This window comes from Trichomycterus rosablanca, chromosome 18 (genome assembly GCF_030014385.1).
Source record: "Trichomycterus rosablanca isolate fTriRos1 chromosome 18, fTriRos1.hap1, whole genome shotgun sequence".
NCBI lineage: Eukaryota > Metazoa > Chordata > Actinopteri > Siluriformes > Trichomycteridae > Trichomycterus > Trichomycterus rosablanca.
This window is the reverse complement of record NC_086005.1, coordinates 11,975,793-12,002,753: the sequence shown is the minus strand read 5'-3', so window position 1 is coordinate 12,002,753 and position 26,961 is coordinate 11,975,793. Positions and strand designations below refer to the sequence as shown.

The 26,961-nt window shown below is 43.0% G+C and overlaps 1 protein-coding gene across 4 annotated transcripts in view; it reads right to left on the bottom strand.

The window, feature by feature from the left end:
- msi2a (musashi RNA-binding protein 2a) overlaps nt 1-26,961 on the bottom strand; it is a 375,070-nt gene that overhangs the window by 80,433 nt on the left and 267,676 nt on the right. The window lies entirely within an intron of this gene.

The following is a 26,961-nucleotide window of genomic DNA, read 5'->3' as shown; positions in this document are numbered from 1 at the left end:
ATTTCAACTCAAAATATATTCAGATTTAAATCTAATTATATCCAAATTCTTCAGTAGTGCTGGTTATTACTTTTAAAAGTACAATGGTACCTTGTAACTCGACGTCCCCTAAACTTAAAATACCCACTAAACTCAACATGTTCAGCATTTTTGACAATGAGACAAATCTGAATGTGTGTGGAATAACTGTCAAATTCACTCTGAAAGTGTCCACATGTATCTGTGTTTAGCTGGATTTTCCTCCTGTTTCACTTTTAAACTTGTGTTATAGCTCAGGGTGCTGTAACAAGTTTCAAGGTACTATTTAAAATGAAAGAGAAAAAAAATACCACCTCCTTGTTTCTACACACAGTCCATTTTATTATCTTCACTTGCAAAAAAGGAGTACTACAATTACTAACTGTAGTCCATCTGTTTCTCTGCATGCTCTTCATGGTCTGGACCCCCTGAGGACCACTACAGAGCAGGTATTATTTAGGTGATGGGTCATTCCCAGCACTGCAGTGACACTGACATGGTGGTGGTGTGTTAGTGTGTGTTGTGCTGGTATGAGTGGATCAGACACAGCAGCGCTGATGGAGTTTTTAAACACCTCAGTGTCACTGCTAGACTGAGAATAGTCCACCAACCAAAAATATCCAGACAACAGCGCCCCGTGGGCAGCGTCCTGTGACCACTGATGAAGGTCTAGAAGATGACCAACTCAAACAGCAGCAATAGATGAGCGTGGACCAACTGGATATGACTGTCTAATAGAGCAGCGCTGCTGTGTCTGATCCACTCATACCAGCACAACACACTAACACACCACCACCATGTCAGTGTCACTGCAGTGCTGAGAATGACCCACAACCTAAACAATACCCGCTCTGTGGGGGTCCTGACCATTAAAGAACAGGGTGAAAGCAGGCTAAAAAGGTATGTAGAGAAACAGATGGACTACAGTCAGTAATTGTAGAACTACAAAGTGCTTCTATATGGTAATCAGATCAGTGTGTGTATAAATACTGTATATATATATCCATTTCTAGCAATGATCAGCAAGATCTGGAAAAGTATCAGGATTCGGGACTCCAGCCTAAAACATCAGTGCGCAGCTCCCCGCAAGGGAGGTATTGTCTTTTTGAAAGGAGACCAATGATGAAATCTCTGACATTATTAGACACGGTGAAGAGGCTTGTCCACACAAAAAGGGAGATGGGAAACCAGCACAAAGCCCGCTTAATGAGATTCACGGAAACCCGCAAGCTGCCATCTGAATTTCATTAAATGCATTTTGTGTTCCCTTCATTGAAATTTCACTGTATAACAAGCTCTCGTTTTTATGGTAATGCCTCCTCAGGCGATATCTGAAACGTGTCACTGACCGCGGGATTCTTTTTTCCCCTCTTATATTTATTAAATAAAAGCTTAACCCCTCTCGTGCTGGCCGAGACGGAGCCGCCAGAATTCATCAGGCATCCGCGGTCCTCTATTGCATTAGAGTCTGATGGTGATGCACAAAAAGCAATTTTCTATCTGTATGGCTGTGCCTCAAAAGGGGAAATTACTTGCCATTGCCGGGTGTTAAAAGGGGGTTTAGAGAGGGAACACAAAAGAAAACAAGCTGCGCTGAATGGCAAACCCTTCTTTTGCTGTCTGTTTATTCCGGTTGACACGTTCGCTAGTACCTGCTATCACACAAAGTAGCGAGTGCTGCTGGAACACACTTCATCATTATAAGCGTCGTCTCTATATTCAAAAGCAGCTGTGTTATAGAGACAAGTGACACACACAAAGCAAAGTCATGTGAAAAGACTCGAGGAACAGGCTGCTGCAGATGTGTAAGCACAAGATCTTTATGGAAAAGTCTTCAGGTTCTATGCGGTTGGTTGGTATACAGCAATTTAGGGGTCTCGATATATATGTTTGAAGGTATTATCCAATAAAGCTGTACTCTGTACCAATCATTGTTCTGTTAATACTCGCCAGATTGCCAGGCCCTGCTTCTGTAAAGCATCAGTCGACAGATTTGCCTGGTTAGAATTATGCCACAAGATGTGCTGAGAATTTAAGCCAAAATGTTTCACTTTAGTCTTTTCAGACCACTAGACCAGCTAATGCAGATTACTGATGAGTCTTCCAATTACCATGTTTGTGTTTTATATCAGTATGGGCTTCGTTCTATCCATCTATATGTCTGAGTGACGGTTCTGTGGGTAGCATTGTTGTCTTGGGTTCCATTCCCAGGTGGAGCAGTCCATGTTCTCCCTGTGTCTACGTTTGTTTCATCCCACAGTCCAAACACATGCAGTCAGGTTAACTGTAGATATTTCATTGCCCTTAATGTGTTTGTCGTGATGGACTGGCAACCTGTTCAGGGTGTTTCCTACCTTTCGCCCAGTGAATTGTACCCACCAGGACCCTGAATCGGATAAAGCGGTCATAATACAGACAGTGAATTGATGAATGCATATATACACCGATGAGGCATAACATTATGACCACCTTCCTCACCTAATATTGTGTTGGCCCCCCTTATGCTGCCCCATATGCAACAAACTGCGATGCACTGTGTATTCTGACACCTTTCCATCAGAACCAGCATTCACTTCTTAAGCAATTTGAGCTACAGTAGCTCGTCTGTTGGATCGGACCACACGGGCCAGGCTTCGCTCCCCACGTGCATCAATAAGCCTTGGCCGCACATGACCCTGTCGCCGGTTTACCACTGTTCCTTCCTTGGACCGCTTTTCATAGATACTGACCACTGCAGACCGGGAACACCCCACAAGAGCTGCAGATTTGGAGATGCTCTGACCCAGACGTCTAGCCATCACAGTTTGGCCCTTGTCAAACTCACTCAAATCCTCGAAAGAAAGTGACTGCGGTCCAAAGGAAATGTGACATAAATCTGCTTTCATATTATAAAGAACAAAGAAAATATAGAAAGAAATATGTAAATAGTTCACAGGAGCTGAAATAAAGCTGCAATCTCAGATCCGACATCCAGAAAAAAAAAAACATTGCTGGCAACAGATTCTCATAAGGTCGAGGTTTTTTAAACTCTCGGTCCGTGGGACTTCCCCGGGCCACGTCCTAATCTGAGGTGCTAACAGATAAAAAGGGAAGCCGCAGTCAAAGTCTACACTTAAAGCTAACCTCTAGCCAATGGACCTACGCTGCCTCAGGCTGAGAGATAAGTGGGGTCACAGGTCAAGTGCACCAGATAGAGCTGGCAGGAAGACAGAAGGCCGTGCACCCTGCGACACAAGCGTGCCGCCGTTAGGAGGAGATAAGAGACAGCGGGACGGATAAGAAAGCACATGAACGATGACGGTATAACTGTGTGCTTACATAAACACAAGGAATGAGGAAATAGTCTGTGTACTGTGCATAAGGTCAGATTATGCACACATGGCATGAAATTATAGCATAAAATCTAGTTTTTCTCAACCTTGGGGTTGTGATCCTACATGAAAAATCGCAGAAAATTTAATAATTTAACTGTTTTAAGCCAAATTTGATTATATTTTTGTATTTTATTTATGCATTTTCTCCCATTTTCTTCCAATTTAGTGTAGTCAATTTGTCTTCCACTGCTGGGGGATCCCTGATTGCAGTCGAGGTGGGTATATTGCTGTTCACGCCTCTGACGACCCGCCCGCAGCCCTCTTGCGAAACCCTTTTGTACCTATGCACTCTGCACAGGCACCTCTCTATCTGCCAATCAGGATCCTTACACAGCGTTTGAAGACCCCACCCATATAGTCCGGTCATCCTGCCCTAGCAGAACCGTGTCTGCTGCAGGCACTGCCAATTATGCCTGCTAGTTATGGCGCCCAGCTGACGACCGGTGGCAACGCCGAGCTTCAAACCGAGGAGTTCAGAATCTTGGTGCTGGTGTGCTAGCGGAATATCCCCTCTGCCACCACTCCCACTCTGGCCAGGGTGAGCCATAGACCAGCACCTGTCCCCTTCAATATATGTCAAGTCAAGTCAAGTCAACTTTATTTATATAGCGCTTTTTACAATAGACATTGTCTCAAAGCAACTTTACAAAATCCAGGACCAACAGATACAAAAAACCCCTGTTGAGCAAGCCGAGGGCGACTGTGGCAAGGAAAAACTCCCTGAAAATTACAGGAAGAAACCTTGAGAGGAACCAGACTCAGCAGGGCCCATCCTTCTTGGGTGGCCAGGAGGATACTTTAAATAAATACACGATTTATATGATATGTGCAGTTGCCGGCCGCTTCTTTGCACCTGCTGTAAATTCTTACAGGATTCTCACATGTGTAACTGCATGAAATATTATAAAAGTATTAAGGGGTTTATTGCATCCCATAATTTCCGCTAGCACACCAGCGTTGAGATTCTGAACTTCTCGGTTCGAAACTCGGTGTTGCCACCGGTCGGCTGTGCGCCATCTAGCGGGCATAATTGGCAGTGCCTGCAGGGAGGGATGACCGGACTATTTGGACAGGGACTTCAAACACTGTGTAAGGATCCTGATTGGCGGATAGAGGCGTCTGTGCAGAGTGTATAGGTGGAAAAGGATTCGGTTAAGGGCTGTGCGTGGGTCAGAGGAGGCGTGTATCCTATTCAACTGCAAAAAAATCAGGGATCCCAGCAGCAGAAGACAAATTGACTACAGTTAATTGGGAGAAAATAGGAGAAATGCATACAAATATATTTAAAAAAAATTATTTAAAAAAATAAATAATAAAAAAAAAAACCTAAGAAATGCAGTAAAATTCATTAAAATAAATTATTATTATTAATAATTTTAAAAAATATTACATTTATTAATTATAAAAAAATAATCCTGCTTAATAAAACAGATGTGGTAAATTATAAATAAAAAAATATATTACAAAGCTGTATAATTATTCAATATTTTTCGTGCTTGCAGCAAATGATCCAGAATCACCTGAGGTCTGCTTCTGGCTTCTATGTGTTTTCTTTAAGGTGGGTATGATGCTTTCACAAGGACATGCCACCTTAGTGAGAAAGTGCACACAGGCATTGCAGAAGTCTGTCATCAACGTCAGAAGGAGTGAAATCATTTTTGTATTTGTCTCACACCAACACTACACAGACTGCAATCTGAGGCAAGAATCAAACAAACGCACCCAGGGCCCTGGCGGTATGGCATGACACCCACACTACCTGCTGCAACCAAGTAGCGGATTTTTCAAATCTAGTACGTACATCCCTACAGTCTTTTTATTATTCATTCTCCTTTGCACACCCCTATTTGCAGCTTTAAATCGCTTAAATCTTCTCCTTTCATTACTCTTTGTTCCTCTCCGAGCCATTGAAGTTGGCGAAGGAAGCCGTAATCGCTCAGAGAAAAGTTCTCTGCTCTGACCGGGAGTTATTTAAGTGCGCTCTTTAAAGAGGGGGAAAGTGAACTAATTGGGCTACGGAGAGAAACAAGCAAGAAATATGAGCAGCGAGGAGCAAAAAGGTAAAGCCGGTTCTGTTCAAAGTAATTGCCTTCTTTGAAATCCACCTCCGGTCTCGTAGGTGTGACTCGACGGTGGGTCGAGTCGCCAGTGCCAGCGGAGAGCACAGCTATTTTTCACACACGGATCTCGATTCTGGATGCTAAGTGAGGCTTCTGAAAGAGGGGGGGAAATGTGGAAGACTGAGGTCCACATGTGTGCATTAGTGTAGCCTTGCTCTTCAAACAACAGTTCCAGAAAAGTTGGGATGTTTTTTTTCCCCTATTTATTTATGCTTTTTCTTCTGATTAAGTGTAGACAATTGGTCTTCTGCTGCTGTGGATCCCTGATTGTGTTGGAGGAGAGTATATTTGCTGCTCACGTTCCCTCCGACGAGTGTGCAGTCCAAGCGGACCCCTTCTTTATGCCCACACTTCTGCACAAACGTAAGGATCCTCGCACAGCATTTGAAGACCCCACCCACTTTTCCGATCATTTCTACTACCCAGCAGACACGGTGGCTAATTTATGTCTGCTGCAGGCACTGCCAGTTGTGCCCGTTGGATGGTGCCCAGTTTAGAATCTCGGTGCTGGTGTGCTAGCGGAATATCTGAGCGGTGTTTATTATTATTATTGTTTAACTGATAAAGGTAGAAAGAAATTATTTCCAATGATTTTATTGACCAATTCGATTGGATTCTTTAAATATAAACAAATTTAGAATTTGTTGCCAGCTGTTCTGGAAACTTTGGATACTAATTGTTGCAGGTTTGCAAGAGGGGTCGCCAGCCTTGACTGAAATCTCACTGGATTTCCTGAATCTTTTCACAATATTATGTACGGTAGATAATAGAGACTTAAAATATTAGTTACTGTATTGAAGTTACTGTATCTACCTGTGTTTGTATAGATTTTCTCCAGGGATTTTGGTTTTGTTCACCTTCTATACGAGTAGGTCATTCAGCACGACCATGATAATGTAAAAATAAATAATAATTAGTAAATAAATAATAATAGTGAAAGTGAATGAATGAGTGAATGCATATTTTAATAGTACATACAATCTAATTTGCTCTGATAACAGTTAAGCAGAGCAGCAAGGTGGTGCAGCAGGAAATGTTAGTGCCACACAGCTCCAGGGTTCTCGGTTCGATCCTGAACTCGTTACTGTCTCTGTGAAGTACCATGTTTCTTCTTTAAGTTAAGTTTTAAGTTATCCTTTATTTGTCATATATACATACAAACATGTACAGTACAATTAAATTCTTTCTTCGCATATACCAGCTTGTTTGGAAGCTGGGGTCAGAGTGCAGGGTCAGCCATCGTACGGCGCCCGTGGAGCAGACAGGGTTAAGGGCCTTGTTTAAGGACCCAACAGTGGGTGCATAGAAGAGCCTGGATTTGAACCGCCAATCTTCCGGTTGATAGTCCAAAGCTCTACCCACTAGGCTACCACTTGTTTATTTATTTATTTATTAGGATTTTAACGTCATGTTTTACACACTTTGGTTAACTTCATGACAGAAACGGTTATAACTCGTTACACAAGGTTCATCAGTCATGGACAATTATGTATCTCCAATTCCCCTCACTTGCACGTCTTTGGACTGTGCGTGGGTTTCCAATACCGCTTCACCTGGGGATCTAACCCAGGACCTTCTTGCTGTGAGGTGACAGTGCTACACACCGAACCACCGTGCTGCCCAATAAGCTATTCGTAGTTAATTTAAGTACTTAAACTGGTGACGTGATGTGATGTGAGATGATGTAGTGGAACCCTGTCCAGGCTGATTTCCCACCTTGAGATTTCAAGCCTCCAGGCTCAAGCAGCCCTCACCAGGATAAGATGTTTCTCACTAAAGATACATGAAAAACCTCAAAGCATATGCAGGCAAAATGTCAGTGCTGTATTCTCTCATGTATTCACTAACCCCACTATGGCAGATGTTGAGGGATCCAGCGATCGTGAAGCCTGACGTCTCTGTTACAGTAATAGATGAGAGTCGACGCTGGAGCAGAAGGACTATAATCTATACAGCGTAGCACATATGCTAAGCTTGTTCACCCACATGCTTAGATCTGCCGTTAAAAGCGTGCACTCCAGGACCCCCTGCACATTCTACAAACTGGGAGGACAGATAGTTTACCAGTAAGGAGGGTTTAGAGTGAAACTCAAGCTTGTTCATTACACGGCTCATCCCATCTGATACCTGGGTACTCTCACGGTTGGGCACTTTGATCCCGAAATCCAGAAAGTCTTTGGATGTACTCTGTGCATGGCTGCTTTAGAATAACAGATGGCAGACATGATGGTCGCCTTTTAGTTACAGAGCACTGATAATTATTCAGCCCGCAACATTTTGATCACAGAAAAGACTGACAACTTGGGATTTGTATTCAAGTTAATTTCCAAAAGCTAAAATTCCCATAATAAAGACCATTGAAACAATGTGGCTCAGTGGGTAGCACCGTCACCTCATAGCAAGAAGGTCCTGGGTTCGATTCCCAGGTGGAGTGATCTGGGTCCTGTCTGTGTGGCTGTTCTTCCCGTATCTGTTTGGGTTTCCTCCGGGAGCTCCGGTTTCCTCCCACAGTCCAAAGACATGCAGTCAGGTTAATTGGAGATACAAAATTGCCCCTAGGTGTGAATGTTTGCCCTGTGATAGATGTGCCCAGGGTGTTTCCTGAATTGCACCCACTGCGACCCTGACCAGGATAAAGCGGTGGTGAAAAAGAACAATGAATAAATGAGGATCAATGAAGGATATTTTAGCAACTGTTATAACCAGTTTTGTGGGATAAAGCAATGACTAAAGGGGTAAAAGAACTTGGGACCCCCCACACTCCAATGTTGCTTGAGGTCACTGAACTTTGACATGGTTACATTTAAGACCCTGTTGTACTGTCCAACCTTTAGTTTCTAATCAGACCGTTCTGCTCCTACCATAACATGATGCTTCCACCACCATATTTTACAGTCTGAATGGTGTAACCTGGCTGATGCCTGTCTGTGCTTCTGGCACTTTTAGAGAGGCTTTTAAGTAAGAACTTGTTAACTACACCTCTTTTAAGAAGTTTGTTTGGTGTAACTCCTTGACTTCTAGTATCTTTTATACTCTTTTTCACTCGTGGCTAAGTTTAGAGAAGTGGCCTGACTTAGGCAGTGTGGTTGTAATTTACAAACTTCTCTGATCAACTAAGGTGAGCTCTAAAGTACATTCACTTTATTCTAGATTGTCTTGGATCCTTCTTCAGATCTGTGCTTTGTTATTATTTGTTTGATTCCATTTAGATGTATTCTGTTAAGGGCATCTACCATACTACTTGACCTCATACGGATATACATTCTATCTTTTTGATATTGAAATAATTAAAAACAACTGATCCACTAATTTCTAACACAGGTGTTGACTATCAACAAACTGACTAAGAAGGGCCAATGAAATGTGTACCATGAGAAGCTAGACAGGGGTTAATCCAGCCATTAAATATTGTACACCCGCCCACAAAAATCCCACTGAATTACTGAAAGGCCAGCTATAAATAGCTACAGGAAGGACACACTTCACACAATAGCTGATCATGGTCGCAGTAAGTCCGGTGCCACCCTGAAAGACACTCCAGACAGAGTGCCAGTCCATTGAAGGGCATCATTTACTTACACCTGGCGTCAAGTAAAAGCAGACATTTCATTTGCATGTTTTAGGAGGTGAAAAAAACGAAAGGACCTGAAAGAAACCCACATAGATATGGGGAAAACATGCAAAACTCCACACATACAGTGACTAAAGGATTCATGCAGTGGCAATGTGGAGTCTTATGATAACACCTTAGGGCTGGAATCCTTTATCATGGCATTGTACTGATCTGCCCACCCCAGTTTCAGTTCCACCTCTCGCTTTTAACTCTCTCATAACCTTAAACAATCATTTTCTTACCACAACAGTGATTTTCCAATCGCGCGACCGATAATAGGGTGTTCGCTCCTGTCGTGAACGGTTCGGCTGCGTCTCTCACACACCACGTTATTAGCCCGGCACCGGCAGCCGCTAGCTGCGTCTCCACACACCACAGCGCTTCCCTCTCTACGCTACATTTTTTAAAACTTTGAATCCCACTTCACTCATGGGAGCAACACAAAACCCATTAAAATGCTAAATTGATGAAACGCCAAGTGACCTTTTCTTAAAAAGCAGTTAAACGTATTTAAGCCAGAACAAATCAAAGAGTCTCCGGGAGACTTTTAGAAGTCCCTAATTTCCACGAGTCGTCGGAGAAAGCGAGAGAAAGTCAGTGTAATTTTAGGTTCTAGCTGTCAGGCTCCGTTTGAAAGCTCCAAATTCCCACATGGTACTTCTGGGATTTTGAAATGATTTAAACGTTTCTGCGTGTTAATGTCCTCCGTCGGCTCTTTCAAAGCATTTACACAAGTGCAGAAAAGAGACCATTGGGATGATGCTAAAAACATATTTTAATTTTATTATAATGCGGTGAATGCACAATTCACGGTGCTAACACATTGCTAAGAGCAGGACTTGCATTGAAGCATAAGACCTCTGAGACATGGACCACTATTTCTATCCTGTCAGGCACTCGTACTTTGATTAGTATAGACAAAGATGCAGAGCTTGGGGGTTCTTGGTCATAGAAACTTGTGGTGATCAGGGATGTTGGGTTGCTGTCGTTCTGCCTCTCTTATCCGATCACTCCGGTTTGGGTAGGAGAGGTGGGTGCTGATGTCCTGTGAAAGCCTTCACGACCTTGTTACCTGCTCGCTCTCCCTTTTAGTTATGCTGTAATAATTAGGGCTGCCGGAGTCTAAAACTCTCTGTAAAACTCGCATTGTACATTATTAACTACATTTTCTGTTGTTTTACCCCGAGGTCCTTCTGATGGAAACATGTTTACCTGCCCGAGGTTAAGGAATGAAGTCGAGACTGTCGTGCCAACAATGCTGCTCCTGCCGGATGTGACGGGCCCTGGCGTGTTTGCACCAAGAATGTCAAGAACTCACTACAGACTTTATTACAGACTGGACTGAATAATAACTATTATTATTTATTTATTTATAATTGCTAGTTATAACTTTTAGTTCATTTTAATTCTGTGTTTGTATGATTTGTGTAAATACTACTTATTTAAAGTATCCTCCAGACCACCCAAGAAGGATGGGGGTCCCTGCTGAGTCTGGTTCCTCTCAAGGTTTCTTCCTGTAATTTTAAGGGAGTTTTTCCTTGCCACCATCACCCTGGGCTTGCTCAACAGGGGTTTTTTGTATCTGTTGGTCCTGGATCTTGTAAAGTTGCTTTGAGACAATGTCTATTGTAAAAAGCGCTATATAAATAAAGTTGACTTGACTTGTACAGCTCAGCTGGCCCAGCATTAAGGATCTGGGTACTGACTGGTACCTGACTGAGCTATTTCAAATGCTACACATTCATGTGTCCACTGCTCCATCTATCCATTCATGCATCCAGGCATTCTGACAATCACATATAACTAAGGCCCTACCCTACGAACCGTGAAATGAGACTTTTCCCATGTAATATGAAATTTGCTGTAAAATTAAAACTTTAAAGTTGTGTGTTTTGCGATTTAGCATTCAAATGCATTACGTTTACTGGTTAATTTGCACTTTGAGGCGGTCCTAGCAGATCTACGGCAATTCAGTTAGCAATCAGTTAGTCAAAGTGTCCAAGATGTCAAAAAATAAAGCAGATAAAACACGACTCAGTTAACTGAGTTTGGCAAACTTAAACAATTATGTGGACGCAGAGGGGGGAGTGTCAAAACGCGGACGAGTATATTCGTCTTTAAGACTTGCCGAATGTTCTAGGTTTACATTCAATCATAAGGTAGACTGTGCTGTGTACTGTAGCTTACATTTATTCTATCATGTGGCACTTCTGTAAAAATCGCTGATTATCCCGTAAATTTAGTAGGACCCTAGCTATAACACTCAATCCATCCAACATTCCACTGGTCTACCTTTTATTCTACCTCTTCATTTATCCACCCCATCTATTGATCTATTGAAACGTCTGCCAGCTTATTTACTCCACCCATTTATCCATCCATCTTATCAATAAACCCATCCATCTATCCATGCATTTACATCTGTCCATCCATCAGTTTATCAATCCATCAGTCCATTGATCTGTCAACCTCGCCCCTTCTCCCCCATTGCTGAAATACACCGGTGGTTACAGAATGCTGTTTAGGCAACAATACTGTAATATTATTACATTTTAATATTGGTTAACTGGTTAGTGATACAGATTTTGTGTTTCGGCTATAGCTGTGCTCTAGGACCTTTTTTGCACCACGGACCAGTTTCATACAAGATATAATTTCACAGACCAGCAGGGGTTGGAGAAAAAGAAATAAAATTATACGACAAGCATAATAATAAAAAATAAAAAAAAAACACAAAGTGCATAACAATACAACTCACCAATGATGGAAAATCAGTGGGAACTCTAAGACGTTTGTTTTTTGCTTATATAACTAGCTTGTGGGCTTAACTTTTTGAAATCATGTGACTAAAATAGGTACGTGTCAAACGCGTCAAGAGGAACAGGCGGAAATTATTAAAATAACATTATTTTTTTAAATTAAACATCTTGTTGTGTTTGTTGTGTGTCAATAAAACAGAAAAAAATTATATATTCTTTCTGTGCGACCTGATGACAAATGACTCATGGACCAGTACCGGTCCTTGGCCTGGTGGTTGGGAACCACTGCTCTAGGTGGTATAGCAATTTAAGGAAGACCCCTTTCCTGTTCCAGCATGTCTGTGAAGACATGAAGAAAAGCTTGGTTTATATAAACTCTAGTGGTCTGCACAGAGCCCTGACCTCAGCCCAGCTGAAACTAGCAGATGCTCTTTTATCCAAAGTGACTTACAGTACTGTGACAGCATATAGTCTAAGCAATTGAAGGTTAAGAGCCTTGCTCAAGCGCCCAACAGTGGCAACCTGGCCGTGGTGGGGCTTGAACCAACGACCTTTCGATTACTAGTCCAGTACCTTAACCACTAGGCTACAACTGCACTGACATCAATTGAGGCTTTCTTACGCAACATCAGACGTAGTCATAGAAAAGCTCTGTATAGGAAAAACTGAACAGGCACAAATTCCCACAGTGAGAATGCTGATTAGTGGTTTGGTTATACAAGTGCATGTCCTCTGCTCCCCCTACCTCTTTCTTAAATCATACATCAGCACATCCTCATCCAAACGCCTGCTGACTCTCACATATTCCTCCTCCGGCTACTCTCAGGTAGTCTGGTGTATGTGTGCAAACCCAGGTGCATGTGCACACACACAGAAAAACACACATGCACGGATACATGACAAAAAAAGGCAGTCCTCACAAAGGCGCCATGCTGCACGCTTGCTGACGCAGTAGAAAACGCCAGCGCTGATTTATTGCGACATTAAACGTTAAAACTAACGGGAACGCAGAGTAGCAGAGGGATTTGAACTAAAATTTCCTCAATCCCAGTACAAACATTTCATGCAAAACAACCTGTAGAACAAAACAAATCACTCTTTTCAAATTGCTAATGATCTCTGGCCTACTTCTCCTGAAGTGGTACAACCGAGCAACTAATGAGCTAGTGCTAATGTAGTGCTAGCAGTGGGGGGGCAAAAATGGAACAACCTGAGAGATTAGACCTGTTCGCCTGCAGGGGTAACTCTGACCCATGACTTCTCTTTCATGTGCCTGCATTTCTGTTTATTAGGCACACGCCTTCTGTGTGACCAATCAGAGGAAGGCGTGCATGTGCCACACCCCAGTGCAAACCAATTACAAGAGGGTAAAAGAAGTATCGTAAAGGGGGTACAGACTTCTCCAACCACGTAAATACACCGATCAGCCGTAACATTAAAACCACCTCCTTTTTTCTACACTCACTGTCCATGTTATCAGCTCCACTTACCATATAGAAGCACTTTGTATATCTACAATTACTGACTGTAGTCCATCTGTTTCTCTGCATGCTTTGTTAGCCCCCTTTCATGCTGTTCTTCAATGGTCAGTACTCTACAGAGTAGGTATTATTTGGGTCATTCTCAGCACTGCAGTGACACTGACATGGTGGTGGTGTGTTAGTGTGTGTTGTGCTGGTATGAGTGGATCAGACACAGCAATGTGCTGGAGTTTTTAAACACCTCACTGTCACTGCTGGACTAAAAATAGTCCACCAACCAAATATATCCAGACAACAGCGCCCCGTGGGCAGCATCCTGTGACCCCTGATGAAGGTCTAGAAGATGACCAACTCAAACAGCAGCAATAGATGAGCGATCGTCTCTGACTTTACATCTACAAGGTGGACCAACTAGGTAGGAGTGGACAGTGAGTGGACACGGTATTTAAAAACTCCAGCAGCGCTTCTGTGTCTGATCCACTCATACCAGCACAACACACACTAACACACCACCACCATGTCATTGTCACTGCAGTGCTGAGAATGATCCACCACCTAAATAATACCTGCTCTGTGGTGGTCCTGACCATTAAAGAACAGGGTGAAAGCAGGTTCAAAAAGCGTGCAAAGAAACAGATGGACTACAGTCAGTAATTGTAGGACTGAAGTGCTTCTATATAGTAAGTGGAGCTGATAAAATGGACAGTGAGTGTAGAAACAAGGAGGTGGTTTTAATGTTATGGCTGATAATATCAGGCAACAACAGTGGTTCAGAGAGAGAAACAAAGAAATACAGGAAAAAAAATCCACAAACTTAAGAGTAAATTACAGTAAAACAAATAAAATAATAAACGATCAAGTCGGCAACAAACAAAGGAAGAACAAACTGTGAAAGAACGGCCTATTTGCTCCAAAATGCTGACTAGAACAGGAAGGAGACCAATTAGTGCCCGTGTGCAAATCTCAGGATAGAAGATCTGTAATAGATCAGCACTGCCGGCTTGTGATTCTGCTAATAAATATAAAAACGTAACTTTTTAGAGGCTAAAAATACACAAATACATAAAAAATAGACAAAACATGTGCCCACAGGAATCTGAGTCAAACAGTAAAGTGCTCGATCAGCATTTGCAAAGTAGCAGGATTTGATGCCTGCATTCTCCAGCGCAGTGAAAGCACTTTACTTATATAAGCTTCTGCAATCCTGCACAAACTGGCCAGCTGTTTTCTTTATGCTTCCCAAATTTTCTTTAAATCACATTTCACTTCCCCTCCTGACAGACAAGGGGCCGTGACTAACAAACCCATTCCCCTAGCACGTGTGCAGTATCCAATCACGTTTTTTCCATCTGTGATTTTATACAGAGATCCGTATAACGCATGTAGACTCTTGCACTGATCTCGTCTCTGTGCAGGTACCATCGATCAGCCAGCAGAGGTCGTAATTGCAGCAGTTATGAGGAAACCCATCTGGCATTCTCACCATCTCACCGAGCCAAACATTGTACTTTAAAGTGTCTGGCCTGAGATGTCGGCTCTGGTGTGCTAGTGTGTTTTATTTTTTTCTATTAATATATGTATTTTCTCCCTTTATTCCCCCGTCATCCGCTGCTGGGGATCCGGACTGCATTCAAGTAGGGTATATTCGCCTGCTCCACGCCCCCTCCGTTACGTGTGCAGTACATCAACCCCTTCTTTTCGCCCCTGCCCTGGCAGATTCGCACATGAGGCCGATCCACTTCTGCACAGCGTTGAAGACCCCACCCACTTTATTAGTCCGGCCTTTTCCCACCCAGCAGACACGGTGGCCAATTTTGTCTGCTAGATGGCGCCCAGCCAATCAGTAGCAGAGTCGAGATTCAAACTGGGGTGTTCGGAATCTCAGCTCTATTTGATAATTGATTTGGGGTGGGCTGGGGTTAAATATATCAGTCAGTTTACAATTTTTGATGTTGTGCATGCTATATAGTGGTATGTAAAAGGTGCTGTATTATCTCTTTTGTTATTATTTTACTTTATTTATATATTATTTGTTCAGTATATTACAGTTATTCCTTGATTACTGTGTGTAATTCATGTCCTTTGTTGCTTGCAAAATCAATAAAATTTATATAAAAAAAAGAAAAAAAAAAAGAATCTCAGCTCTGGTGTGCTAGGCGCCACCTGGGCACCGCTTGCGTGTTCTACAGCTGTGCCACCTAAGCATCCTGTGCCGCTTTCTTCAAGGTCTAAAAAGGGTCTAGGACTTCACCGGACCACAGTGAGAGACAGTATATTCGAAAAGGGAGGACAGTTTGAACAGTGCTACAATGCGCAGCCCAGTGGTTACCCCAAGGTACTGGAGTAGTAATCAGAAGGTTGCTGGTTTAAACCCCATCTCTGCCAGGTTGCTGCTGTTGGGCCCTTGAGCAAGGCCCTTAACACTCAACTGCCTAGATAATATATACTGTCACAGCTAAATGCAGAAAATGTAAATGTAGTAGTAGACTGCCAATGTTTGATATAAATAATGCATGCATACTTGACTAGTAATCAGAAGGTTGCTGGTTCAAGCCCCTCCACCGTCAAGTTGCCAAAAGCGTCCGTTAAATGCTACAAATGTAAATGTATTTTTTTCCATTGGGTGCACCCATATTTAGAGATCAGTGGAGCATTCTGGTCCAAATGTCTGATTTGGCACAGTTTTTGTGCCGGATGCCCTTCCTGGTGCAACCCTTCTTATTTTTATCTAGACAGTGACCTTGACACCGGCTAGACTATCCAATCCCCCCCCTCTGTTACAATAAAGTTACAATAAAGTGGTCAAGCAGGCAGATTGATATAGTAAAAGTACCTGCAGCCAACAAACTAAGACAGATTCCCGCTCAGGTGGCGCAGCGGTAAAAACACACGCTGCAACCGTCGTATCGAATCCAGCTCTGCCTTACCGGTCGAGGCTGAGCGGCTATATGAACAACGATTGGCCTGTTGTTTAGATGGGCGGGACTAAGGCCGGAAGTGGGTCTCTCTCTGTCAGAATGGTGCAGTTACGACCTCTGCTGGCTGATTAGAGGCGCCTACACGGAGATGAGGAGGGAGTGCTCTTAGGGTGTGTGTCTCCGCATGCAACGCTAGGTGGCACAACACTCGTTTTGACCCATCAGCACGGAACAGTTTAGTAACACAGTCATAATATTAACAGTTTCTGGATGCTAGGTAGGAAGAAACCCTGGACTGTGTGCCAATCCATACCAATTTTATAACAATAAACATACATATTTTTTAATTCATTGTCTCTATTTCAACAGCAAATCAGTTTGTAGGACACTGATTTTCTCGATGCGATGCTCGAAGCGATGCCTGGTGCAGATGTACTAATCTGAGAAACCACACACAGTGTAGGTGAAACGGAGGGCACAGCAGATGCGCTCCTGACAGCTCCACCTTGCACGACAGAATCATTTCCATTCATAATAGCAGCTGCACCTCCTAAATTCCTCGGGCCGTGATTAGCGCACCGGTGCGAGTTTGTGTTGATCTTAAAGCTGCAGGAATGTAGAAAAGGAATCTACGGCGTCCAACCCATCCATCCGCTGGCACAGACAAATCAAAGTTCCATGATGCGTTCTGACAAGATGAATCGAATGCCAGGACAAGGGAAAAAGCAACAAGTCCAATCTCATTCCTTCATCTTTCTCCTCTGACGGGGTAATGTAATAACGGAGAGATCAGGCCGGCCCGGGCACTAATTATACAGGAAGGAGAAAGGCCACTGATGAGACTGTGAGAGAGACAGCCATCAGTTATCTGTCCACCTTTAACCACGGACAACATGCTACTACAGATGCGACGGAATGATTCAAACATATTAACCAAAAATATTATTATCCACAGCTGCTGACTTCTCTTGGCCTATATAAATAGGACCTATATAAATATAAAAGACTACGCCTTCTTCCCCGTGACTGACTGGTGCACAGGCCATGTTTTATTTACTGGGACTGATGGGTACACAGGTCACACCTACCACACTGGGACTGAAAGGTACACAGACTACACCTTGACCCCTGTGACCGACTGGTGTACAGGTCACCCCTGCTTCACTGGGACTGACGGGTACACAGGTCACACCTACCACACTGGGACTGAAAGGTACACAGACTACACCTTGACCCCTGTGACCGACTGGTGTACAGGTCACCCCTGCTTCACTGGGACTGACCGGTACACAGGTCACACCTACCACACTGGGACTGAAAGGTACACAGACTACACCTTGACCCCTGTGACTGACTGGCACACAGGTAACGCCTTCTTCAATGAAGCTGATAAGCCTACAGATCACGTCTACTTTACTTGGACTGCACTTTTTTTTACTTGTGACATACTTCACTAGGACTGATGGGTACACAGGTCACATGTTCTTTCCAGTGACTAACAGGTGTATCTATCTATCTATATATAGGGACTAAAAGGAACACAGACTACGCCTAATGGGTACACAGGTCACATGTTCTTTCCTGTGACACACAGGTTTTTATATATCTCAGACCATTGATCAAACATTTTCAGGTCTCTTTGCCAAGGTCAAGAGGTACGACAGCACCCAGACTGGCACCATAAAAAGACAGTCAATTTGTCTAGTTGGTCAGATGAATTAGAAGCTAATAAAACACAAAACCTACTGTCCAAAATCAAGCGAGCTTTACACAGGTATGTAAAGTGCAACACACCAGCGCAGACGCACCTGCCCACCGAGGTTCACAAAGCCTGACTGGTACAGTACGGTTTGTACCTCTACAGCTCACTGGTTGAGGGGCAGGTCTGTCATAAAAATGATTACTGCCTATATTTTGTAAATACAAAAAAAAGGTGCTAATGCTAACAAATGATAAAAACAAAGCAAAACAAACAATAAAACTGTGATATTGGGTGTCTAAACGTGTATAATGTAATTAGTCTGTGGTATATTCAGGAATATTATGTGATTTTGAGGCGTTTCAAAATAAGTTTAGTCATTTAGACGGTGAAATGAGAAAGAAATGTCAGATAAATTCACCTGAAAAATATTTTTACTCTTTATTGAATTACCACAGAGCTCAGACCTGTAGTGTTTTCCACTAAAATACCAGCTTGCTCTGTCAAATTCTGTCAATCACACACACACTCACTTTGTTACATTGTTTACCTTATTATTTGAATGTGCTTCTAAATTCCTGCCTCTGCTTCTATAATATCATGGGTACGTGAATCTATTTTTTTGTTTGTTTACTCGGCTTGTCCGATCAATCACAGTTTCTGCTACAACATTTACAAGGTGATTAAAAATTCTGCCTGTCAGGATCCACGGGCCTGCTCTGAGTTAACAGTTCAGGCTGGTGGTGGTACTGTAACAGTGTGAGGATTTTTGTCTCACCACACACACATCGATTCTATTAATACCAATCGAGCATGGTTTGAATACCACAGCATAGCCGAGTGTTGCTGCTGACCACATGCATCCCTTTATATCCAGAATTTAGCATCTAATAATGTATGCAAGCCAGCTATATATAGTTGTATTATAACATGACAGTATTAGTTTTAGTGTGCTTTAATGGCCTTTCAAATCACTGGATCTAAATCCAATACAGCATCTACACTGATCAGTCATAACATTAAAACCACCTTGTTTCTACACTCACTGTCCATTTTATCAGCTCCACTTACTATATAGAAGCACTTTGTAGTTCTACAATTACTGACTGTGGTCCAACTGTTTCTCTACATGCTTTGTTAGCCCCCTTTTATGCTGTTCTTCAATGATCAGGACCCCCACAGGACCACAACAAAGCAGGTATTATTTAGGTGGTGGATCATTCTCAGCACTGCAGTGACAATGACATGGTGGTGGTGTGTTAGTGTGTGTTGTGCTGGTATGAGTGGATCAGACACAGCAGTGCCGCTGGAGTTTTTAAATACCGTGTCCACTCACTGTCTACGCTATTAGACACTCCTACCTAGTTGGTCCACCTTGTAGATGTAAAGTCAGAGACGATCGCTCATCTATTGCAGCTGTTTGAGTTGGTCATCTTCTAGACCTTCATCAGTGGTCACAAGATGCTGTTGGCTGGATATTTTTGGTTGGTGGACTATTCTCAGTCCAGCAGTGACAGTGAGGTGTTTAAAAACTCCAGCAGAGAATGATCCACCACCTAAATAATACCTGCTCTGTAGTGGTCCTGTGGGGGTCCTGACTATTGAAGAACAGCATGAAAGGGGGCTAACAAAGCATGCAGTAATTGTAATTGTAGAACTACAAAGTGCTTCTATGTGATAAGTAGAGCTGATACAATGGACAGTGAGTAGAAACAAGGAGGTGGTTTTAATGTTATGGTTGATATCCCAGCTTGTCTGGAAGTTGGGGTCAGAGCGCAGGGTCAGCCATTGTACGGCGCCCCTGGAGCAGAGAGGGTTAAGAGCCTTGCTCAAGGACCCAACAGTGGCTGCATAACAGAGCTGGGATTCAAACTCTCAACCTTTCAATTGATAGGCCAAAGCTCTACCCACTAGGCTACCACTGTCAAAAAATGCACACATCTGCAGCTATTATGTGAGTCAGTCGAGTCAATGTGGATCCAAAAGTCCAAAAGAGGAATTTTTCCAACATCCTGTGAACTGTGGCTGTCCTGAGAGCAAAGAGAGTCCTTTAGAGAATGTTTAAAACGTTCCTAATAAAGTGATCAGCAAGTATATTCATAGAGTTTAAATAATAAATATCATTTATTAATATAGGATTGTGCACAATGAAATTCCTGTTTGGTTGCGTCACCAGTTAGTCTTCTGCTGCTGGGGGCCCGGATCACATCCGAGGAGGGTAGATATGCCTGACACACGCTCCCTCCAACATGTGCACAGTCCATGACCCCTTCTTATTTACCTGTACTTCGGTGGGTTCGTAAGTGAGGCCAGTCTCGCGCACGGAGAGTCACACACTGATCGCGTTCCTCCACTTCTGTACAGGCGCCTCGGTCTACTAACCAGGGTCCTCACACAGCTTCAAAAAAAAGACCCCACCCCATTTTTCATCCAGTCTTCTCACCCAGCAGACTAGTGGCCAATTTTGTCTGCTATAGGCGCTGCCAACTGGGCCTGCTAGGGAGCACCCAGCCGACCGGTAGCAGAGCTAAGATTTGAAATGAGAGTTCAGAATCCCAGCACTGGTGTGCTAGTGGAATAACCAGCTGTGTCAGTTTTCTGTGGTATTAATTATACATAATCAAACTTTACTGCAAATGACTAACAAAAGGCACCAGCTTGTGATTCCTCTCAGTTTCTCATGTGCATGCATGTGCACAAGTATGTGTTCTGTGTGAATGCAGAGAGAACTATTTTGTCTGTGTCTCTATGTAGGTCAGCTAACAGCGAAGGGCCATCAATTTCCTTGTCCTACTTAGTCACACACGTTGGAAACCGCAGCCTCGCTTCTCATTTGAGGAAAAAAAAAACCCTCTCTGACTATCTGTTCCTAGCCAAAACACACTCCTCTTACTGATGGTCACTACAGACAAACGCAGAGAGAAAGACAGACAGCCAGCGAGTCCCATTCATTATCGAGCAAGCCTGACCTGACTTAAATTGGCCCATGGAACGACGTTGTGTTGGTCCATTTTGAGTCCGCTTTGATCAGATCCCTAAATAAATGTCCATTTTCATCCATATTAACCTTGATGTGTGGTGGACAACAACAAAAGTTGCCTTTACGGTCATTAAAAGACACATTGGAAACCTTAAATGTAGACGATGCATTACTTTATGGCTAAAAAGACTTTCCAGGAGTATCCTTATCAATGCTCTTTAAACAGAATGGGCACACATTCCCATAGACACCATCCAAAATCTTGGGTTAAGGCTTTGCAAAAATTTAAAAGCCTTTTAAAGCTGTAAAGTCTGGGACAACATATGGCCATACGTCAATGGCCATATAATGATCATATTAGTGCACTTTGGAATGGGCTGTCCAGCAAACTCCTGGTCAAGTGTCCACATAATTTTGGTTTGTTTTATAACAGCTTATCTAATTAAGTGCCATCAAGTCGATTCTGACTCCTGGCAACCATCCTGTCTCCTATTCGAGTCTTCGGGATTCTTAATGACTTATTATCCATCTGGTAGCTGGCCGTCCTCTTCCTCTATTACCTTCAACTCTTCTAAGCAGATGTCAATCTATTGGAGACTGACTCATTCACTCATACACCATACATGCAGTAGTACTGGGACACCTATCAGCCACAACAATTGCTAACAGGTGTAATAAATTCATTATATAAAGAAAAGTATATGCGTCAAACTGCATCAACAGCTTAGGGAAGGCCCTTTCCAGTTCCAGCATGACTGTGACCTGTGCACAAAGCAAAGAAACTCAAGTGGCCTGCAGAGCCCTGACTTCAGCTCCACTAAACATGTTTGGAATGAACTGGAACATCAATTGAAGCTTTACTGACTAACATCAGTGCCCAGTCACACAAATGCTCGTTTGACTAAATAAGCACAAATTCTCACAGACATACTTCAAAGTTTTGTAAGACGCTTTCTCAAAAGAGCTGAAATGAACACATACACCGATCAGGCATAACATTATGACCAACTTCCTAATATTGTGTTGGTTCCCCTTTTGCTGCCAAAACAGCCCCTACCCTTTGAGGCATGGACTCCACTAGACCCCTGAAGGTGTGCTGTGGTATCTGGCACAAAGATGTTAGCAGCAGATCCTTTAACTCCTGTAAGTTGCGAAGTGGGGTTTCCAATGGTTTGGACTTGTTTGTCCAGCACATCCCACAGATGCTCGATTGGATTGAGATCTGGGGAATTTGGAGGCCAAGTCAACACCTCAACCTCGTCGTTGTGCTCCTCAAACCATTCCAGTACAGTAGCTCGCCTGTTGGATCGGACCACACGGGTCAGCCTTCGCTCCCCACGTGCATCAATGAGCCTTGGCCGCACATGACCCTGTCGCCGGTTTACCACTGTTCCTTCCTTGGGCCACTTTTGAAAAATACTGACCACTGCAGACCGGGAACACCCCACAAGAGCTGCAGTTTTGGAGATGCTCTGACCCAGTTGTCTAGCCATCACAATTTGGCCCTTGTCAAACTCTCTCAAATCCTCACGCTTGTCCATTTTTCCTGCTTCTAATACATCAACTTTGAGGATAAAATGTTCACTTGCTGCCTAATATATCCCACCCACTAACGGGTGCCATGATGAAGAGATAATCAGTGTTATTCACTTCACCTGTCAGTGGTCATAATATTATGCCTAGTCGGTGTAGGGGTCACTATTTTATTAGTACTTGTTTCGGAAATGGGATGTCCAGCAAGCTCATATTCATTCAGGTGATCAAATACTGTTGGCCATATAAAGCAGTTGTCCAATCTATAGCCACCAAACGTATTCATTTCTCTCAGTTCTTTACCAAGATTAAAGGAGTTCTCAATTCTGTTTAGCAAGTCTTAGCTTATTTATCTTCACTCAATCAGACCAGATTCAATACACTTCAATCAGGTGTCCAAACTTTTGAGTGATTGTGAGCCTTTTTAACACTTTATTCCAGTGGCTACATTGTCTGTAGGTTTCAGTTTTGATTTCTGATGCCTGTAATGGACAGTACATGTGGGGTTAGGCACCCGAAATGAGAGCTTATGAGGGTCTATTTGTTGGATGAAATAAAGAGAGCCTATAACATGCACATACACAGAAGGCACCACATAAACCGGGCAAAGCGAACCACCCAAAAACTTTCAATTCTGAGTAATAATTACAGTGTATCACAAAAGTGAGTACACCCCTCACATTTCTGCAAATATTTCATTATATCTTTTCATGGGACAACACTATAGACATGAAACTTGGATATAACTTAGAGTAGTCAGTGTACAGCTTGTATAGCAGTGTAGATTTACTGTCTTCTGAAAATAACTCAACACACAGCCATTAATGTCTAAATAGCTGGCAACATAAGTGAGTACACCCCACAGTGAACATGTCCAAATTGTGCCCAAATGTGTCGTTGTCCCTCCCTGGTGTCATGTGTCAAGGTCCCAGGTGTAAATGGGGAGCAGGGCTGTTAAATTTGGTGTTTTGGGTACAATTCTCTCATACTGGCCACTGGATATTCAACATGGCACCTCATGGCAAAGAACTCTCTGAGGATGTGAGAAATAGAATTGTTGCTCTCTACAAAGATGGCCTGGGCTATAAGAAGATTGCTAACACCCTGAAACTGAGCTACAGCATGGTGGCCAAGGTCATACAGCGGTTTTCCAGGACAGGTTCCACTCGGAACAGGCTTCGCCAGGGTCGACCAAAGAAGTCGAGTCCACGTGTTCGGCGTGATATCCAGAGTTTGGCTTTAAAAAATAGACACATGAGTGCTGCCAGCATTGCTGCAGAGGTTGAAGACGTGGGAGGTCAGCCTGTCAGTGCTCAGACCATACGCCGCACACTGCATCAACTCGGTCTGCATGGTCGTCATCCCAGAAGGAAGCTGACGCACAAGAAAGCCCGCAAACAGTTTGCTGAAGACAAGCAGTCCAAGAACATGGATTACTGGAATGCCCGGTGGTCTGACGAGACCAGAATAAACTTGTTTGGCTCAGATGGTGTCTAGCATGTGTGGCGGCGCCCTGGTGAGAAGTACCAAGACAACTGTATCTTGCCTACAGTCAAGGATGGTGGTGGTAGCATCATGGTCTTGGGCTGCATGAGTGTTGCTGGCACTGGGGAGCTGCAGTTCATTGAGGGAAACATGAATTCCAACATGTACTGTGACATTCTGAAACAGAGCATGATCCCCTCCCTTCGAAAACTGGGCCTCATGGCAGTTTTCCAACAGGATAACGACCCCAAACACAACCTCCAAGATGACAACTGCCTTGCTAAGGAAGCTGAAGGTAAAGGTGATGGACTAAACCCAATTGAGCACCTGTGGGGCATCCTCAAGTGGAAGGTGGAGGAGTTCAAGGTGTCTAACATCCACCAGCTCCGTGATGTCATCATGGAGGAGTGGAAGAGGATTCCAGTAGCAACCTGTGCAGCTCTGGTGAATTCCATGCCCAGGAGGGTTAAGGCAGTGCTGGATAATAATGGTGGTCACACAAAATATTGACACTTTGGGCACAATTTGGACATGTTCACTGTGGGGTGTACTCACTTATGTTGCCAGCCATTTAGACATTAATGGCTGTGTGTTGAGTTATTTTTAGAAGACAGTAAATCTACACTGCTATACAAGTTGTACACTGACTACTCTAAGTTATATCCAAGTTTCATGTCTATAGTGTTGTCCCATGAAAAGATATAATGAAATATTTGCAGAAATGTGAGGGGTGTACTCACTTTTGTGATACACTGTATATTGTGTTAAGAAATTATTAAACGCTCGGGGTTGAATGAGGGGTTTTAGTTTGATAAGTTTCTGATGGCTGAAATGGACAATACCTCTGGGGTGGGGCACCTTGGGAACGCAGAGAATTCGACTTGATTTTTATCAGACTTGGAGCCACGCTGGAATTGGGAAAGCTCCATGGCAGATACGCACCTTTTGTGCCACCCGAGAGCACCGATACGGATAGCATTCTCATCTCGGCCTAATTACCATTTTTCATTTTCAGATGAAATTTGGATTTGGATGGGAGATAATGAATAATAAATGAGGGCTGGATGGCATGGTGGAATAGAGGAAGGGGGTTGAAGGGGGGGACAGAGTGATTCGAAATGGGCATGAGGATAGCTTTGGGCAGAGAAAAGACCGTGAAAAGACAGTGAGGGAAAGTGTCGGAGAGGGAAGGGATGAGGAGAAACAAAATGGGAGAGTAACAAAGAGACGAAGAATCTATTGAAAGTCAACATCCCAGCATTCCATTTGAAAGAAAGTTGCCTAGGAGGTTGGCATTTTTGGGCAGTGTCGGTCGCACTCAGAGACAATTTGCAAAATCTGAGAGCAAACATGGATTTATAGGGTATACTTGACTGAATTTGGGATCTTACTCATCACAGCTACCAACCAAACAGAGATAATAAATGTGCATTTCTCAGGTACATACAGCCAGTGTGCCTCTTTTTAAAGAGCAGCTCATGCTTCATTACTGACTAAATTATCAAGTTTAGGGGTGAGTACTACCTACCCCCATGCCACGGTCAGGGCTGATCAAGTTCACTCTGATCAAAAGGAGGCCAGGAACATCTTCCCTCTCACCCAGACTGATGTTAGTCATGGTCTTGGACTCTCAGCCACATGCATTATTAGGGACAGATGGCAGAAGCTTCAGTCGCAAAGACTGCACTGCTGGGTAATGTTTCGATGGTGTTTCATATTCTCAAAAAGTAGGCAGGTTAATACCATACACCAGAGTGGGTCGTAAACTCATTTTAAAAGGTACGTTAAAACGAAATGAACTTGTACACAAACGCCCCCCTTGTAAAGGCTTTACGTTACATCTTGTAAATTACAGTGGCACCAGATGGCCAACATTTTTATTAATTAACTATATTTTATTTTGTGTTTCGTATTGATGCATTGATGCATTGTTTGTGTTGCCTGGGTCGCTTCATGGATCAAATAATGGACAAAATGTGGGTCGCTTGAAAAAAAGGTTGAAAAACCCTGCCATACACCAGACATGTCAAACTAAAAGCCTGAGATACAATTTTATCCACCCCGCTAGTATATAGGATCTGGATACTACAAGTACTACATGCACTGCAACAGCAAGTATGCTAAGATCTGCAAACCCAGGTACACCTTTCCCTCACTATATTACATATTTATCCGGTAAGAAGTCAATTACGCTCATCACTTTTAATTTGAAAACAAGCTTTACCAAAGAACTGGCAAAACAAAAAGTGAACTATGGCAAACCAACTTGCTTTGTGTGTGGAGCTGGTGTAGCCATAATCAAATAATATATTTTATTTTTGCACTTTTATCCAATATTCGGTTTAATAAATGCTGGCCTGGTTGGGCCCTTGACATAGTCCTGGTTTATCATTTTGGCCCTCTATAAGATTGAGTTTGACACCTCTGCCTGTTCTGACTGGTCATTATAAGGAACAGTTACAGTATATTCCAACAGATAACAATGTACATCGTTTTGTGAGTGTAGAAATAATGTAAATCATATGCTACGATATGCTCAGTCAAAAGGTCTTAGCTGGACTGAACACCTCTGAGATTTTAAACTGACGTTAGGTCTTAATTAGCTCAATAACCATCAACAAAACACCATGTGAGGGACAATTCTGGAAGACTGAAATCCACCTTAAGCTGTTATGCCACCTCACGGTGATCTAGCATTTAATAAAATGTTTTATTTAGGCTTTTATTTGTTCATTTATTCCACTTCCACCATCCTTGCCAGCCACTTATTCCTAATCCACCAATGGACAGGGACCAAAGTGGACCATTCCAAGCAATGCAGTAACAGTGATATTATTATTCTTTTGTATTTATTTACTTATTTATTTGACATCTTTAGGCATTTGGTATAAATTTTTTATCCAGTCACCTAAAACTGTGACCCAATACAATCAAAGCCATCAAAGGCCTCGTTCCACCAAGGGTTACACAGTAGAACCAGT